This window comes from Oryctolagus cuniculus, chromosome 4, assembly GCF_964237555.1.
Source record: "Oryctolagus cuniculus chromosome 4, mOryCun1.1, whole genome shotgun sequence".
NCBI lineage: Eukaryota > Metazoa > Chordata > Mammalia > Lagomorpha > Leporidae > Oryctolagus > Oryctolagus cuniculus.
In genome coordinates, this window is record NC_091435.1 from 53,050,100 (window position 1) to 53,066,278 (window position 16,179).

General features: G+C 40.1%; 1 protein-coding gene and 1 pseudogene across 1 annotated transcript in view; one reads left to right on the top strand and one right to left on the bottom strand.

Moving 5' to 3' along the window:
• The window catches only part of CPOX (coproporphyrinogen oxidase), a 217,103-nt gene that overhangs the window by 108,575 nt on the left and 92,349 nt on the right, over positions 1-16,179 (bottom strand). The gene's annotated exons all lie outside the window — the stretch shown is intronic.
• LOC100355064 (cyclin-C-like) overlaps positions 1-16,179 on the top strand; it is an 88,862-nt pseudogene that overhangs the window by 12,790 nt on the left and 59,893 nt on the right.

Below are 16,179 nucleotides of genomic sequence, written 5' to 3' on the forward strand. Positions count from 1 at the left end.
TATTTTCACCACATTCAAGCAGAGAGAGTACACAGATATCACATAACTAATCTGATCATACCCATGTCAATTCATAAAGTCAATTCATAAAATTGTCAAAATGTAACAATCATTTTATGGATCGAATGACATTTTAATAAATATTGGAACTAAAGTGTTAGCCATAGGCTTTCACTTTCTACATTTTGAGTGTACTTCAAAAAGTTTAAGGAAAATGCAACTAAATTATGCTTATTTTGATGCCCAACATTTCAATATCTAAGAATGTAAGGAGTCTTCAAAAATTTGCTTAATGGTAATGAATATTATTAAAAAATTACACATGTGTTTCAAAATTTGGGCTACTAAAATAAAAATATTTCAATTCATTTTTCCATGAACTTTTCAAGCACTTTTTTTTAAAAGATTTTATTTATTTATTTGAGAGAGAGAGGTACAGACAGTGAGAAGGAGAAACAGAGAGAAAGGTCACCTTCTGTTGGTTCACTCCCCAAATGGCCTCAACAGCCAGAGCTGCGCTGATCCGAAGCCAGGAACCAGGTGCTTCTTCCTGGTCTCCCACGCAGGTGCAGGGGCCCAAGAACTTGGGCCATCTTCTACTGCTTTCCCAGGCCACAGCAGAGAGCTGGGTCAGAAGATGAGCAGCCAGGACTAGAACCAGCGCCCATATGGGATGCCGGCACCGCAGGAGGAGGATTAACCAACTGCACCATGGCACCGGCCCCTCAAGTACTTTCTATATATTTCTGTACTATTGTAATACCTTATAGTGATTATGCCTTATATTTGTAGTTTAAAAAAATACAGAAATTTATATGTGGTGCTTCTCTTAGGGAAAGGCATTGTGCTAAAGCTCCAGAAAATTACCTGTCTTGTTCTTTTTTCAAAACAATTAATAGTATAGGATTGCTAAAAATATGGAAAAAAGGAAAAAGGGAAAAAAATCAGCTGTGATTCTACCACAGTTTGGGTGACTTCTTACTGCTGCTGCTGTGTTTCTTTCCACTCAGTTTTGTATACATTGATGAGGTTGGTTTTTTAAGTGGTTAGCAAGATTTCTTGATAGTACATAGCTACAAGAACAGAAATATTTTCCTCATATGTATCCAGTTCTGTGTAATGGCCCAGATGGAATGGTAGAATCATGTCATGTTTACATAGAGGAACCATATAAATGATCCAGAAATAGCCAAATCATCATAATAGCTTCTACTAAGTAAATCTGTTATCTTCCAGATTTGCTATTTTGTGGATAAGCTCATATTAGCAATAAGAAAACAGATTTTTTTTTTTTTAGCAACTGTCCCGGAAAGTTTTAAGAGGTAATGTTTTATGTGTATTCTGAGCAAAATTGGTTAGCTATCAGTTCAGTTACTGTTTTCTTTCCTCTTCATCTGTGTTAACCTTCAGATGCTAGATATTGCAGCATGCCAGGGCACTGCTGCCTTCCCTGGGATGCTGCCACCGAGTTCCTGAAGCTGGGACACACTGATGCAGTGCAGTGGTCTCTGGAGGCCCAGCACAGGAACATCCCATTGTCCCATCCTGTTAGAGGACTCCCCAGCAATGCCATTGTGTGTTATAGACTTTATAAAGAAATAGCTTTTTTAGAAATGTATGAGGGTACTTCAAAGGATTCAGGGCATTAAAAAGTACATTGATTTTGGTGCAAAAATAATTTGAAATCCATGTACACAAGGAGTTGTCAAAAGTTCATGCTAAATGCATATTATAAAAACAACTATTCACGAATTTCAAAAGCTTTTTGACTCACAATAAACTTGACCTCTAATTCCATTTTTCCATGTTGCCACTCAAAGTGTGGCTCATGAACCAGAAGCATCTGAGAAACGCAGAATCTCAGATCCCAAGAATTGAGATCTGTAGTTTAACAAGAGCCCCACGTGATTCATACACAAATCAGTTTGAGAAGCACTCATTTAAGGTATGCTCTCTTCCAGGGACTAAGTTATGATTTCAGTTGGTGACAAAGGCAGTATTGGATAAGGAAACAAAAGTAACAAATAACAGGGCTTTTTTATAGTTATCCTCTCCCTACGATGACCTTATCTTTGTGATTGGGCCAAACTTGCAATGTTTGGTTCCCTCTCCTAGGAAGAGGTCTCCCTGAGGAGGCCATTCACCCTCACTGCCTCATGGAGATGGACTTTTGGTGACCTGCCACTTCCACTAAGTCCAACAGACTTGGCTTAAACTCAAACCAGGAATATGCCAGGCATGGGGAATCTTACACTTCACTTAAGTGAAAAAAATGCATTTTTATTAATCAACAATGACCCAGAGCATATTATTTACAAATATTCCACTATGAGCTGTAGAAATATCAAAATAAGCAAAAGTGCCCTCAAAGGAGGCAAGAGAGAAGGCGTATGTTAGGGCAGGTGGGGACCTCTGCGAGATAATTTGAGGTAGGAGTCGAAAGGTTCTCAACAAATAATTTGGAGAGGCCATTAGCACATCTTGCATCAACAGCCCATGTGTTCTTCTCCTGGTGAAATATTCTGCTTCCTGTAGTCATTTCTTTACAGACCCACCAAGGTCAGTTTATCAATAAAACTCCCCTAAATTCAGATGATATGATTTTGGTGCTTCAGAACTCCATCACATTCAACCTTAAGACTGATTTTGTGTGGTTGGCCTAAAGGCAAGGAGGCCACCTTAGTTAGGGTCCCTTTTGGCAAAGAATGTATTTTAACCCAAACTTTTTTTTTTTTTTTTTTCCCAGGCAGAGTGGACAGTGAGAGAGAGAGACAGAGAGAAAGGTCTTCCTTTGCCGTTGGTTCACCCTCCAATGGCCACCGTGGCCGGCGCACCTCGCCTATCCGAAGGCAGGGGCCAGGTGCTTCTCCTGGTCTCCCATGGCACTTGGGCCATCCTCCACTGCACTCCCTGGCCACAGCAGAGAGCTGGCCTGGAAGAGGGGCAACCGGGACAGAATCCGGTGCCCCGACCGGGACTAGAACCTGGTGTGCTGGCTCCGCAAGGCGGAGGATTAGCCTACTGAGCTTCGGTGCCGGCCTGGTCTTCCTTTTTCCGTTGGTTCACCCCCCAATGGCCGCTGCAGCCAGCACGCTGCGGCCGGCGCACCACGCTGATCCAAAGCCAGGAGCCAGGTGCTTCCTCCTGGTCTCCCATGCCAAGGACTTGGGCCATCCTCCACTGCCTTTCCGGGACACAGCAGAGAGCTGGACAGGAAGAGGAGCAACCAGGACAGAATCCGGTGCCCTGACTGGGACTAGAACCCAGGGTGCCGGCGCTGCAAGTGGAGGATTAGCCTATTGAGCCGCAGAGCCGGCCAACCCAAACTTCTTACATTCACCATGAAAATTATCATACTTCACCACATGATCTTTAAAGGAAGGGGAAAAATAAAGGCAGTTCCCCTATTCCATTACTGCTACACGATTTCAGAAGTATCATGGGCTTCTCAGATCACAGCAGAGACAGAAAAGGAGAGAATTCTGAACGCCAACTGGGATAGTTAGGAAGAGCAACCTCGTTTTCCTCCCACCATTTTCTCTGATCAGATTAGTTCTTTCATTTAGAAACAGGGCCCTTATTGGTAAATTAGTTACAGCTACTCTCAGCTGGGTGGAATGTCATCTTGTTGAAAGGAGTGGGCTAGCTGTTTGCCTGCTAGTATTTAAGAAGTCCCTCACCTTTGTGGGTAGTGCTTTTTACAGCTGGAGTTTCCAAAGACTGGGATGGAATACCAGGCCCACGGCCCCTTCCATGAAGAGTGTAGGGTTATGATTAACCACGTAGCATCTTACCAGATGAACATCAGTGATGCTTATTTATCTATGGTTTGTATGGGTTTTGAGAGGGAGGTTTTAGCTCTGATCTGCGTGAGGATTACCTTCTAACTCCCTTGTTACAGGGTTTATGACCTTATTTATAGTGTGATACTAGATGAGAAGCTACTCAGTGGCTAGAATATTACTGCTTGGGGTCCTGGTGAATAAGAGCTGTGATTTCAAACTATGGGCTATGATAGAGAGAATCACAATTCTTTCTAGTGGATTCACAAAACTGGGCATCAAACACCTGTGGCAGGCTGAATAAATAATGTTACACCTATATGTGGTGCTGTAGTTAGTGTAGATGCATTTTATAACATTTTAGGACTAATGAGATATTTTTAAAATGTCATGAAACTTATGCTGGGTTTCAATTGTATGTCTACATAATTAATCAATACAAGGGCTAGCATGTAGGTTCACAAATCTAACCCTTAAAGACATGTGCCAATATATTGGAATCTGGGTGACTGCTCTTGGAAATGGGCTAGGTACCGGGAGACAGCCAGGGCCCTCAGGAAGTATAAGGCAAAAAGAGCGCACGCGGCTGACCAAATAATGTCTCTTTCTGGACAGCCACCAAGAGCACAAAGTGAGTTCCTGTAAGATTCCAGCTGAAAAATAAGCTTCTCGCACCTCCATTCTCTCCTCTGTCCCAGGCCTGTTATTACGGTGAGGACACAGAATTTCCTCCTTTTGCCGTGTTCTTTGAGCAGCAGGCTGAGGTGAAGAGGGAGCATGCGAAGCAGTTCCTGAGATATCTGAGGAAACGTGAGGGCAAAATCTGCCTTCCGGTAATTCAGGTGAGTATATAACTTTGCTATGATCACCTCTATGGGGCCTTCACCAGGACTATAGAATTAAAATCATTGGTTACCGCATAGCTTGCTGCATCATGCATGTTCCTACCTGTTCTCAGCAACTGACCTTGAGGGCAACATGTGTCATCATTTTGGGTAAATTTTTTGCTGCTAAATGCTTGTTTGGCTTTTCTCACAAAACTGCGCCTGAAGAAGGACAATCACCCCTCTCTCTCCCTCTCTAACAGAGGCCAGCTATGGATAACTGGGGAACTGGCGTGAAAGCCTTAAAGTCTGCTCTGTTCATGGAGAATGTACTAAGCAAGTTGCTGAAAGACCTGCAGACTTCAGCTTCTGACACTGGTGAAAAAGATGTAAGTCGTCAACTGCTTCTGACGAGCAGTGTCCTCTTTCACTTCTAAGGTATGAGCTGCTTCTCAGAAATGTGACTAAGGCAGTGGATCACTCAGTAGGTGCTTATTTGTCTCCAAGGAAGTTTGGGAACTTATTTCTGGGAGTGTGATGGGGATAGGAAATTAGGTGTCCTGGAAAGGAAGAATGCAGTTCAGCACAAGATGGAAAAGTCTTCCCAGGAATTATGCACTCTGGGTAATTAAAATAATGTTCCTGCTTATGAATCTCCTAGACCAGAAATATCGAAGCTTTACTGAGCATCAGAATCACTTGGAGAGCTTACTGCAACAAACTGTTGGGCCTCATCTCCCAGTTTTTGATTTGGTTTTGTGTGGGATCTGAGAATTTGCATTTTTAATAAGTTCCCAGGTGATGCTGTCACTGGCTGGAGGCCACATGTTGAGAACGCCTATCCTAGGCCCTCACTACAAAAGTAGCTGTTAATGTTAACTTATTATTCTACAGACTTCTCTGAAGTCTTCAAGGTAGAATGCTCACTAATAACCAGGAAGTGGTAACTTCTTTCTTACCAACTACGTAGCTTCCCTGGAAGTCAAAGTAAAGAGAATACTCTGGCTCACAAGTTCTCAATTCTAAATGTATATTGAACTCACTGAGATGCTTTGAAGAGGTACAAACACCTGTCTTACGCCAACCCACCTGAATCTCAGTCTTTGGCGATTGAGTCTGGGTAGCTACTCAAAATCTCCATGTGATTCAAATCAACAGGATTGACAAGCATTGCTGTAGCTGATTTTACTTAATCTGTTTTTTTGATGAGATATCCTAACACTCAAACTCATTGAAAGTAGAGGTCTTGAATGTGTTAGAGCAGTGGGGAACATCAGTATGCATGAGACTCACCTGGTCCCTTCTTAAAATGCTGTTGCTGCCAGTAGGCTCCCAGGTATGCTGATGTGTAGGCTACAATTGTGTAGGTTACTCTTATTGCAGACATGGCTCTTAATGTGAGTCCTTCCTTGTTTTATTTCTATAGCTCTTTCACTTTGTGGGGGAATTCCTGGAAAAACAGAATAAGAACATAAATTATCTGGAATACCATCTTGCCTGTATGGAGCAATTAGAAAAGTCTGCTGAGCCATCAGCTGAATGTAGTGGGTCTACATAAGCCTTGATGGTTTCCACTTGCCCAAAGATGACTTTCCTTCCTATCCTCATTGTTGTGCATGCAAATAAATCTGCTTTATGTGTAAAGAGATTTCTATTGCAGAAGGGCTATTTCTACCAATTTGAGATTGATAATCTTCCTAGGGACCTTACCCTCCTCTGTGAACCATAAAACAGGACAGTCAGGATTTGGTGAACTCAGCCAGTACAAATGGCTATGGTAGAAGCTAGGTGGTGAAACCTTACATCTTAATAGTTCTCCTTCCTGATTTGTATATGTACTTTAAATTTACAGAATGGTAGGTTTTCTTCAAATTAAAATCAAAGAAAACTTAAGACTCCTTGGTTTAGGAAGCATTACTCTTACCTGAAGGATATACTTATTATTAGTTTACAACCAATTTTGTACTTATTAATGAATATAGTTTTTGCAATAAAATCAGGAGATGGCTGGCGCCGTGGCTCACTAGGCTAATCCTCCACCTGCGGCACCGGTACCCCGGGTTCTAGTCCCAGTTGGAGCACCAGATTCTATCCTGGTTGCTCCTCTTCCAGTCCAGCTCTCTGCTGTGGCCTGGGAAGGCAGTGGAGGATGTCCCAACTGCTTGGGCCCTGCACCTGCATGAGAGACCAGAAGAAGCACCTGGCTCCTGGCTTTGGATTGGCGCAGCGTGCTGGCTGTAGCGGCCATTTGGGGGGTGAACCAACGAAAAAAGGAAGACCTTTCTGTCTCTCTCTTACTAACTCCGCCTGTCAAAAAAAAAAAAAAAAAAATCGGGAGTAAGAGAAAGTTATTTTATCACCAACACTACTTAGTGCTTTTCTGGAAGTTCTAAAGCATAGTTTCTCAACCTTGGTGTAATTGACACTTCAGGTCACATGACAATGGGAGGAGGGAGGCTGCCCTGTGCATTGTAACATATTTAGCTCCATCCCTGACCTTGACCTATTAGTATGTCTCTTGAAAGGCAAAATAACCATGCTTTAGAACCACAACTCTAGGCAATACAATAGATAAACTAAAGAAAAAAATATATCTGCTTGGAAAAGGACTGACTTATTTAATGTGATTGCAACTATAGCTGAGAAGCTACTGTAACTTACAGGAGAATTTAATGACAGTCAGGGATACGGTATAACTCACTGCAAACCAACCTTCCCTGTAACATCAATAAACAAAGCAAACATTTTTTAAAAATATCCACAAATATATTAAAATACCTGGGAATAATGCTAACAAAACTAGTTTGGAACCCATGTAAATAGAATATAAACAAGTTTCCTGAAGGAGAGGAAAGCTTTATGTAATGGAAAGGTAAGAGAATGACTAAACATTAAGACTTTGGTATTTCTCAAGGGAATAGAACTAAAGCCATTTTGATCATAATTGCAACAGGAGTTTGAAAGCTTAGATAATTCAATACTGAAGAATTAACATACTTCAGTTTTGGGGAAAAGCCCTGGACATACACATAAAATGTGATATCATTAGTCATTGGGAAATGCAAATCAAAACCCCAATGAGATATCACTACCCATATACCAGAACGACTTAAATGAAAATGACTGCCAATATCATATTATGGAAAGATTATGAAGCAAGTATAGCTCTCATGTGTGGTTGGTGAGAATGTAAAGTGGTGTAACCAGTTTGGCAAAAAATTATTTTCTTATAAAACTAGGCATATATCTACACATGAGCTTGAGTTCTTCTGCCACATGATAGAAAACTGGAAACATGTTTTCACAAAATGATCTGAGTATTCATAGTAGCTTCATAGTAAATGAAAAATAGAAAGAGCTCCGGTGAACTTCAATAGGAAAAAAGGGTAAACAAATTATGGTGTTTTTTTTAATATATAATAGGATACTATTTAACACCAAAAAGGCACAAATGCACATACACAAAACAGGGTTGAAAATAAAAAGCATTCTGCTGAATGAATGAAGAATCTTTACACTAAAGAGTGCCATCTTGGTGTAGGCATTTAACACAGTAGTTACAATGGGACTTGAGATTCTGCAGCCTGTTTCAGACTGCCAGGGTTTCAGTTTTGATTCCACTGTTAACCAGCTTCCTGCTAATGCATGCCCTGGGAGGCAGAGGAAATGGCCCAGCTACTTGGGTCTGTGACATCCCTCCTTGTCTTTAGCCTGGTCCAGTGAACCAGTGGATGATCCTGTCCCTGTCCCTCCCCCTCCTTCTCCCCTCCTCCTCCCCCACTATGCCATAGCACCGGCTCTGTTTATAGTGTTTTAATTTAAACTTATAAGTCTTTTTCCTTGTAGTTTTTTATATTGTAAAAATGTAGTATTGTTCAGCGATAAGCCATTTGCCTATATTTTCTCTTATCTTTATGGTCTTATTTATATATTTCTTCCATTTGGATTTTTTATGGAGATAACAAAAGTAAATAGGCCTAAATGGCTTTTTCTCCCTTTAATCCTTAATTCTTAATTCAATTCTTGATTAATTTTTCTATACCTCTTCTTATGCCATCTTTCCAGTAGTCACTGGGGTAGTCAGTTTTCCATAACAAGGATATCTTAAAATGTATAATGGTTCAAATGCAGTAAAAGTTTATTTCTTGCTCAGAAACAATATAATGCATTGAACAGTTCTCCAAGCCATCCTCCCCAGAACTATTCAGTCCAGCCAAAAAAGCCTATGCTTTGTTGAGTAGTGGTTTGCAAGGTCAATGTAGGAGCTATCACAGCCCAAAGGAGCAAAAAGCAAGGAAGAGACACACCCATTCATGAGGTTTTTATGAGCATAGTCTAGAAATGGTGCTCATCACACTACTTAAATTCTATTGGTTTGAACTTCCAAAGATAAGTCTGGAATCGTATTCTAGTTCTGACAGGAATAAGAGGAACATGGCTGTAAGTAGCTAGCAACTTTGGTCATTTTCTTTCCCTTTTCATTTTTTAAAATTTATTAAGTTTTGGATTAACATGTTAATACTTCATTTAAGTAGTACAATGTAACTTCTCAACACGTATATAACAACTTAAACCAATCATACCACACAACCACTCTCTCCATTGCTTTATCTTTTCTTTGTGTCGTAGCCTACAAACTCCTGTCTTCCAGTTCTTTATCTAGGATATTATACATCATGAGCCATAGTCACCACACTGTGCAGAAAAGCACCAGAACCAGTTATGTGTTTTAGTACCCATTCTACAATCCCCTCTCCACTACCTCCATGCTTCCCAGCCTCTAGCAATTACTATTTTAAATTCAGATTGAATATATAAATGTTTAAAATTTCTACATATGATAGAACATGTATTTGTCTTCCTCTGTTTGGCTTATTTTACACAACATAATGATCTTCAGTTCCATCCATTTTGCTACAAATATCAAGATTTCATTCTTTTCTTGGCAGAATGCTATTCTATTGTGTACATAAACCATATTTTCTTTATCCATTCAGCCACCAATGAATATATCATTTGATTCTAAATCCTAGCTATTGTGAGTAGTTTTGCAATGTGAATGCAGTATCTTTCATAGCCTGGTTTCATTATTTTACTCAGACATATACCCAGAAATGGGGCAATTGAATCATATGATAGATCTGTTTTTAATTGTTTTGAGGAACTTTCATACTATTCTCCGTGATGGCTGTATTAATTTATATTCCCACCAACAGTGTATAAGGGCTCCTTTTTCTATTTTTTTCCACATCGATGGTTGATGTTGCTGTTTGTGTTTTCTTTTTTTTAAAATATCAATTTATTTGAAAGGCAGAGTTATATAGAGAGAAGAAGAAACAAAGAGATCTTCATTTGCTGGTTTATTCCACAGATGACCACAATGGCCAGCGCTTGGGCCAGGCCTAAGCCAGGATCTTCATCCAGGTCTCCTATGTATGTGCAGGGGCCATCTTCCACTGCTTTTCCCAGGCCATTAGCAGGAAGCTGGATGAGAAGTTAAGTAGTCAAGATTTGAATTGGTGCCCATGTGGAATCACAGATATGGGATTTACCCACTATGCCACAGCACTGGCCCCTTGTTTTTTGAGGGTTAAGTTTCTTTCAGGAAAGTGTACAAATCCTTAATACATGGCTCTGTAATTTTTTATTTATATATAATCCCATGAAATTAAAATATATATATATATAAATTAACTTTAGCTTGCTCAGTGGTTTCCTAATCAACATACTGCACAAGGACAATCACCATTCTGACTTCTACAAAATGGATATTTCTGTCTTTGAGCTTTATATCAATGTAATTCTAAAATGCATAGAATATTGGATCAGCCTTATTCCCCTTAACATGTCTGGTTCATGTGTATGTGCAATTTCATGTTTTTCTTCCAGTCTTGTTTAATATATTCTTGGCATAAAAGTGTCTATAATATATTTACTCATTCTACTTATGATAGACATTTGGATTATTTCCAATTTTGAGCTATTAAAATAAAGTTACCATGTCCTCATTTCCACTGGCTATATTTATAGAAATGAAATTTCTGGGACATAGGCGTAGGCGTGGTTAGTCTAAGTGAGCTAAACCACTCCCTAAATGGTTATACCAATATATAGTTTCACCAGCAGTTTAAATGATTTTTTTTGCTAACAGCATTTTTAATGAATTTATGATAAGTTTTATTTTGGCCATAATTTTCAACATAGAAAATTTGCAGAATTTATCCAGACATCCAGGAATATACACAAATACAGCTAGAACTACATAGTTAGGAGCTAACCTAGTACTCACAGCTAGCCTGTGTTATTCTATTGGACAGAAATAATCTCACAGTTCACCAATATCAGACAAGTTCTCTCTGAAACCACAATAAAGTAATAAAGAAGAAAAACATCATGACCACTTTACAATTTTGCTTAAGCACAGACTAAATTGAAGTCACTGTGTAAACCCTAAAATACCAGATAGCCCCTTTCCTTGCTCATGTGAATTTTTTTTTATTAAAGCCTTCTCATTCTAGTCTGTCTGTAAGAATAAGATGTATTAAAATATCCTATTGCAAAGTACTTCTACTTCCTGACAACATCAAAATTCAAAGCAAATCCCACTTCCTTCAACCCTCTCAACTCACCCAGGCAAAGACCCAGGCGAAGACCAAGTACGTTAACAGGTCTTTTCTAATACTCTTTCCTGAGATGACCTGCAGTTCCTCATGATGCACATTATTCCTTGTTGCAACAAATAATAGATCCAACTTATTCAGTTATAAGTGATTTCTTAGCAGTCTATGACCAGAGGACACTGACAGCAAATATTGAGATAAAATGCATGGAAAACATCTATAAAGCTTAAAACTGGTTCTTAGAAAGGCAGCCTTGGAGTGGCCAGTAAGCCCAGTGGGTAAGATGCCTGGATCCCCCATGCAGAACCTTGATTTGATTCCTGGCTGCAGCTTCCTGCCAAAGCAGACCCTGAGAGGCAGCAGTGATGACTCAAAAAATCTTGTTACGCCACATACTGGGGAGATCTGCATTGAGTTCTAGGCTTCAGCCTCACCCAGCCCCAGCTGTTGCAGGCATTTGGGGAGTGAATGAGCAGCAGATTGGAGAACTCTTAGTCTCAAACAGTAAATTTTTTAAAAATTGAAAGCCTATTAAAAAAAAAGCCTATAGACTTATCCAAAGAAGGACAAAGTAAAGTCACATAAGCAATATTTCAAAGAAAAATGGAATATATAACTACCAATACAGCAGAGAATTTTTGAAGATCTCAAATGAAATTATGAACAATTTTACTGTCATCAAATGTTAAAACTTGAATAAAATAAACAGCTCATATAATAATAACGGCAACAAACTGTATATGAATGACCAAAACTGACTCGAGGGAAAACAGAAAGCCTGAATATATAAAGGAGCTTTAAAAGAAATATCCCAAAAGGGTAGAGGTGAAAATATTATAGGCTAGTATCACAATACCAAAATTAAGTATAAAAACTTACAGTTTATAAAAATCCATCTTGATAAATATGTATCAAGGAGAGAAAGTTTGGTAACACTCATTTCTGATTTTGTAAGTTCTTAGTACAATCAAAATAGATGGAACTCTAACCTGTTGAAAGATATTTATGAAGTACCTGCAACAACATGTGGTGATACTTTAGAAGTAATCTCCTTAAGGTCTGGAAGAGTACAAGAGTTCCTGCTGTTACTGCTTCATTCAATTCTCTTAGAAGTCTTGCCAATGAAGTAAAGACTCTAGTGTTTGTGTCAGCTGCTCAGTACTGAATATTCTTACTTTTGCCCTCCAAATCATTAAAATCAAAGAGATAGCAGTGAAGACAAATGCCCACCAAAAAACATCTCCCATGAAGTCAAGACGAGGGGTGAGGGGCTGGGGGTGGAGACTATGGAAATTACAGATGCACCAACTGCAAAAGCAGCTGCTATCAGCAGATCTAGGACAAGAAGCTACAAGAGAGGGATGGGTGTGGTGAGGGGAAGAACAGAGGTCAGCTGGCATAGAAGTGGCAGATGTGCTATTATTCACTGTTGAGAATTCTCATCCACAGTGTATTTTAATTGTAAATTTATCTCATTATAATGTGAAACCTTTATCTGGCAGTACTTTTTTTGACATGGAAATCCTAACTTGTCACAACTCATGCCTATTCTTCATTTATATTTTTTGCTCCGTAAAGCAGAATATGTTACTTCTAATGCAATCTGTAATTTATGGACAGGAAATGAAGCATATACTTACCAGTATGACCAATACACAAGCACATTTTATCATATTACTCTACATTATTATTGCATGGGCACTCTGAATTTCCATAGTACAGCGCAACTAGGGAACACTACAAATGACGTCCTGTGTTAGTCTTCTAGTAAAATGTCACAGATTGAGTGGTTTAACCAACAGAAATGTATGTTCTCACAGTTCTCAAGGATGTGCCACCAAGGTGTCAGCAGGTGTGGTTTCTCTAGAGGTCTCATTCTTTGGCTTGCAAATGGCCTTCTCACTGTGGCCTTACATGGCCTTTTCTCCATTTGCCCACATTTTTCTTGGCTCTCTCCTTGTGTCTGAATTTCCTCCTCTTGTAAGGATTCAAGTCAGATTGGATTAGGGCTGACCCTAAGGAGCTCATTTTAACTTGCCTTTCTAAAGACCTTCTCCAAATACTCTATCATTCTGAGGTACTAGCGTAAGGACTTCAACACAGGAATTTTTGGAGGACACAATTCAGCCCATAACTAATAACACTGTTGACTAAAATTAAAGAAATCTAGGGAGGAAAAAGAATAAAATTTTATGAACAAATTAATCCAGTGCTTATAGTAGGAATTACAAGATACTTTCTGGAAAAAATGGCTCTATTGGTATTATATAAAATTCCAGTTATAAAGGCAGTCACTAGAATAAAATGTCATTAAACTGCAGATTAAATAACAGACTCCATACTGAAAGTTTATATGAATACAATGTTTATATTTTATTCAGTAACTTTTAGGTTAACCCTTGTTTTCCTTAGTTCTTTTAAGTATAATCAGTGTTCACCCCAGACCTGCTGAAGGTTCACTGATCATCTTTGGGAGATCTTCTCTCTCTTTTTCTCTCTTTCTCCCTCCCTCTCCCCCTCTCCCTCTTCTCTCCCACCCCTTCTCCCTCCCTCTCCCCCTCCCTCTTCCTCTCAAAAGGCAGAGCTACAGAGAGGCAGAGGCAGAGAGAAAGAAAGAGGTCTTCCATCCGCTGGTTCACTCCCTAGATGGCCACAGTGGCCAGAGCCAGGCAGATCCAAAGCCAGGGGCTAGGAGTTTCTTCTGGGTCTCCCATAAGGGTGCAGGGGCCCAGGGACTTGAGCCATCTTCCACTGCTTTACAAGGCCATAGCAGAGAGTTGGATCAGAAGTGGAGTAGCCAGGACTTGAACGGGCGCCCATACAGGATGTTGGCACTGCAGGCAATGGCTTTACCCACTACACCACAGCATCAGCCCATCTGGGACATGTTTCAATCAGACTTAATGTGAACAGTATTCCCTGAGTCCTTGAATTTGCAGAAATGTTTGGCTATACTACATCCTTGGCACGTGAAGGGCAGTTTGGAAGGATTTTAAGTCTCTGGCTCAAATTTTCTCTCTTGAATCTATCGCCCCTGGGTGCCTCACCCAAACAGTTCGAAGCCTTCTGTCTCCAACCCTCCCCCTTGCACCTGCCCTTCTCAGTGATGGCAGTTCTTACTCTGATGGGGGCAGCATCCTTTTGGTTTGTTTGTTTTTTCTTAGTTACTGTTGATTTCTGATATCTGCATTTATACAACTCTCCCTGACATCCTGTTCTTAAACACCCTCAGCACTATTGTGACTTCCTTTATCAAAACTGCTGGGTTCAGATGCCAAAAACACTTATCGCTCAGGATACACAAAGGAAAGAAGTTACAAAGAGAGCAAGAGACCGGAAATAATGGGTATCATAAAGCAAACAAAGTAGAACCATATACTTCTTTAAAAAAAAAAAAAAGATTTATTCACTGATTTGAAAGTCATATTTACAAAGAGAGAAGGAGAGGCAGAGAGAGAGAGAGGCCTTCCATCTGCTGGTTCACTCCCCAACTGGCCATAACAGCCAGAGCTGTGCCAGGAGCCTGGAGCTTCTTCCGAGTCTCTCATACGGGTACAGGGACCCAAGGACCTGAACCACAGTAGAGAGCTGGATGGGAAATGGAGCAGCCAGGATTCAAAGCAGCGCCCACACAGGATGCTGTAACTAAAGATGGCAGCCTCACCCACTACGCCACAATGCCAGTCCCTAGAACATATACTTCTTAAATGTGAGCAATACATCTTGAGAGCAAAAACCATATAATTTGTCTGCTAAAGATTGTCTAAGAATGGGACTGGGGAGGTAGAAGTTCTTTTGGGAAAAAGGTGTATACTTGCAAAGAGGCAAGATATCATAAAGGATTGTGAGGACAAACAAGGTTTGAAAAATTTGTTGATTTTTGTGACTACAGAAGAGAAACGTGCTGCACTAGAGAAATTAAAGTCTCGGGCCGGCGCCATGGCTCTCTTGGTTAATCTTCCGCCTGCGGCATCAGCATCCCATATGGGCGCTGAGTTCTAGTCCCGGTTGCTCCTCTTCCAGTCCAGCTCTCTGCTGTGGCCTGGGAGGGCAGTGGAGGATGGCCCAAGTGCTTGGGCTTCTGCACCCACATGGGAGACCAGGAAGAAGCACCTGGCTCCTGGCTTTGGATTGGCGCAGCACCTGGCCATAGCAGCCATTTTGGGGGTGAACCAATGGAAGGAAGACCTTTCTCTCTGTCTCTCTCTATCACTCTCTAACTCTGCCTCTCTAATAAAAAAAAATTAAAGTCTCTTAGCATGGGTGACTATCCTCACCTCTATAAAAAATCCTTGCAAATAGTCATACAGAAATCCCTAATTTACACAACAATGAAAATTAAAAAGAAAGGAAAAAAGTAGAAGAGGAGGATGGGGTGGAGAACTTGCATGTTATCTATACAAATGCTGTTAGAGGAAAAAAATCGCTTGTTAACAGGAAAATGTTATTATGAAACTGATAAAAAACCATAAATGAATATTTTTATCTAAGTCTTGTGGGTGTTTGGTATGTTCCATTTTTGTTTTAATTTGCATTTTTCTATGACTGTGAAAAGGTTGCATTTAGAATTGTTACAAGATAGTGTAGATGAATATGCTGTGGTTCTCTATGGGTAACAGAACTGAGACTGGGAGGAAAAGTGCTGCACTGGCATCTATTATCGGGGCAAGAGACACTAAAGACTTCAGGATCTGGTCCATTAACCAAAGCCTCCTAGGTCACAATTATTATTTTTATTATTATTATTACCATCTTCATTGTGTTTATTTTAATTCTAAGAGACACAAGAGCAACTATGGCTATGCAGATGATTTCTCTGTGCCTCTGATTAGTTTCTAGCTATGTGAAGTTACCAATAGAAAAGAAACATCTTAAATACACTGTGGAGAGATAGCTTAACCATCAGGAAACAAAGCTATTAGATATTGTACCTCTTCATTCACAGTGAATCAT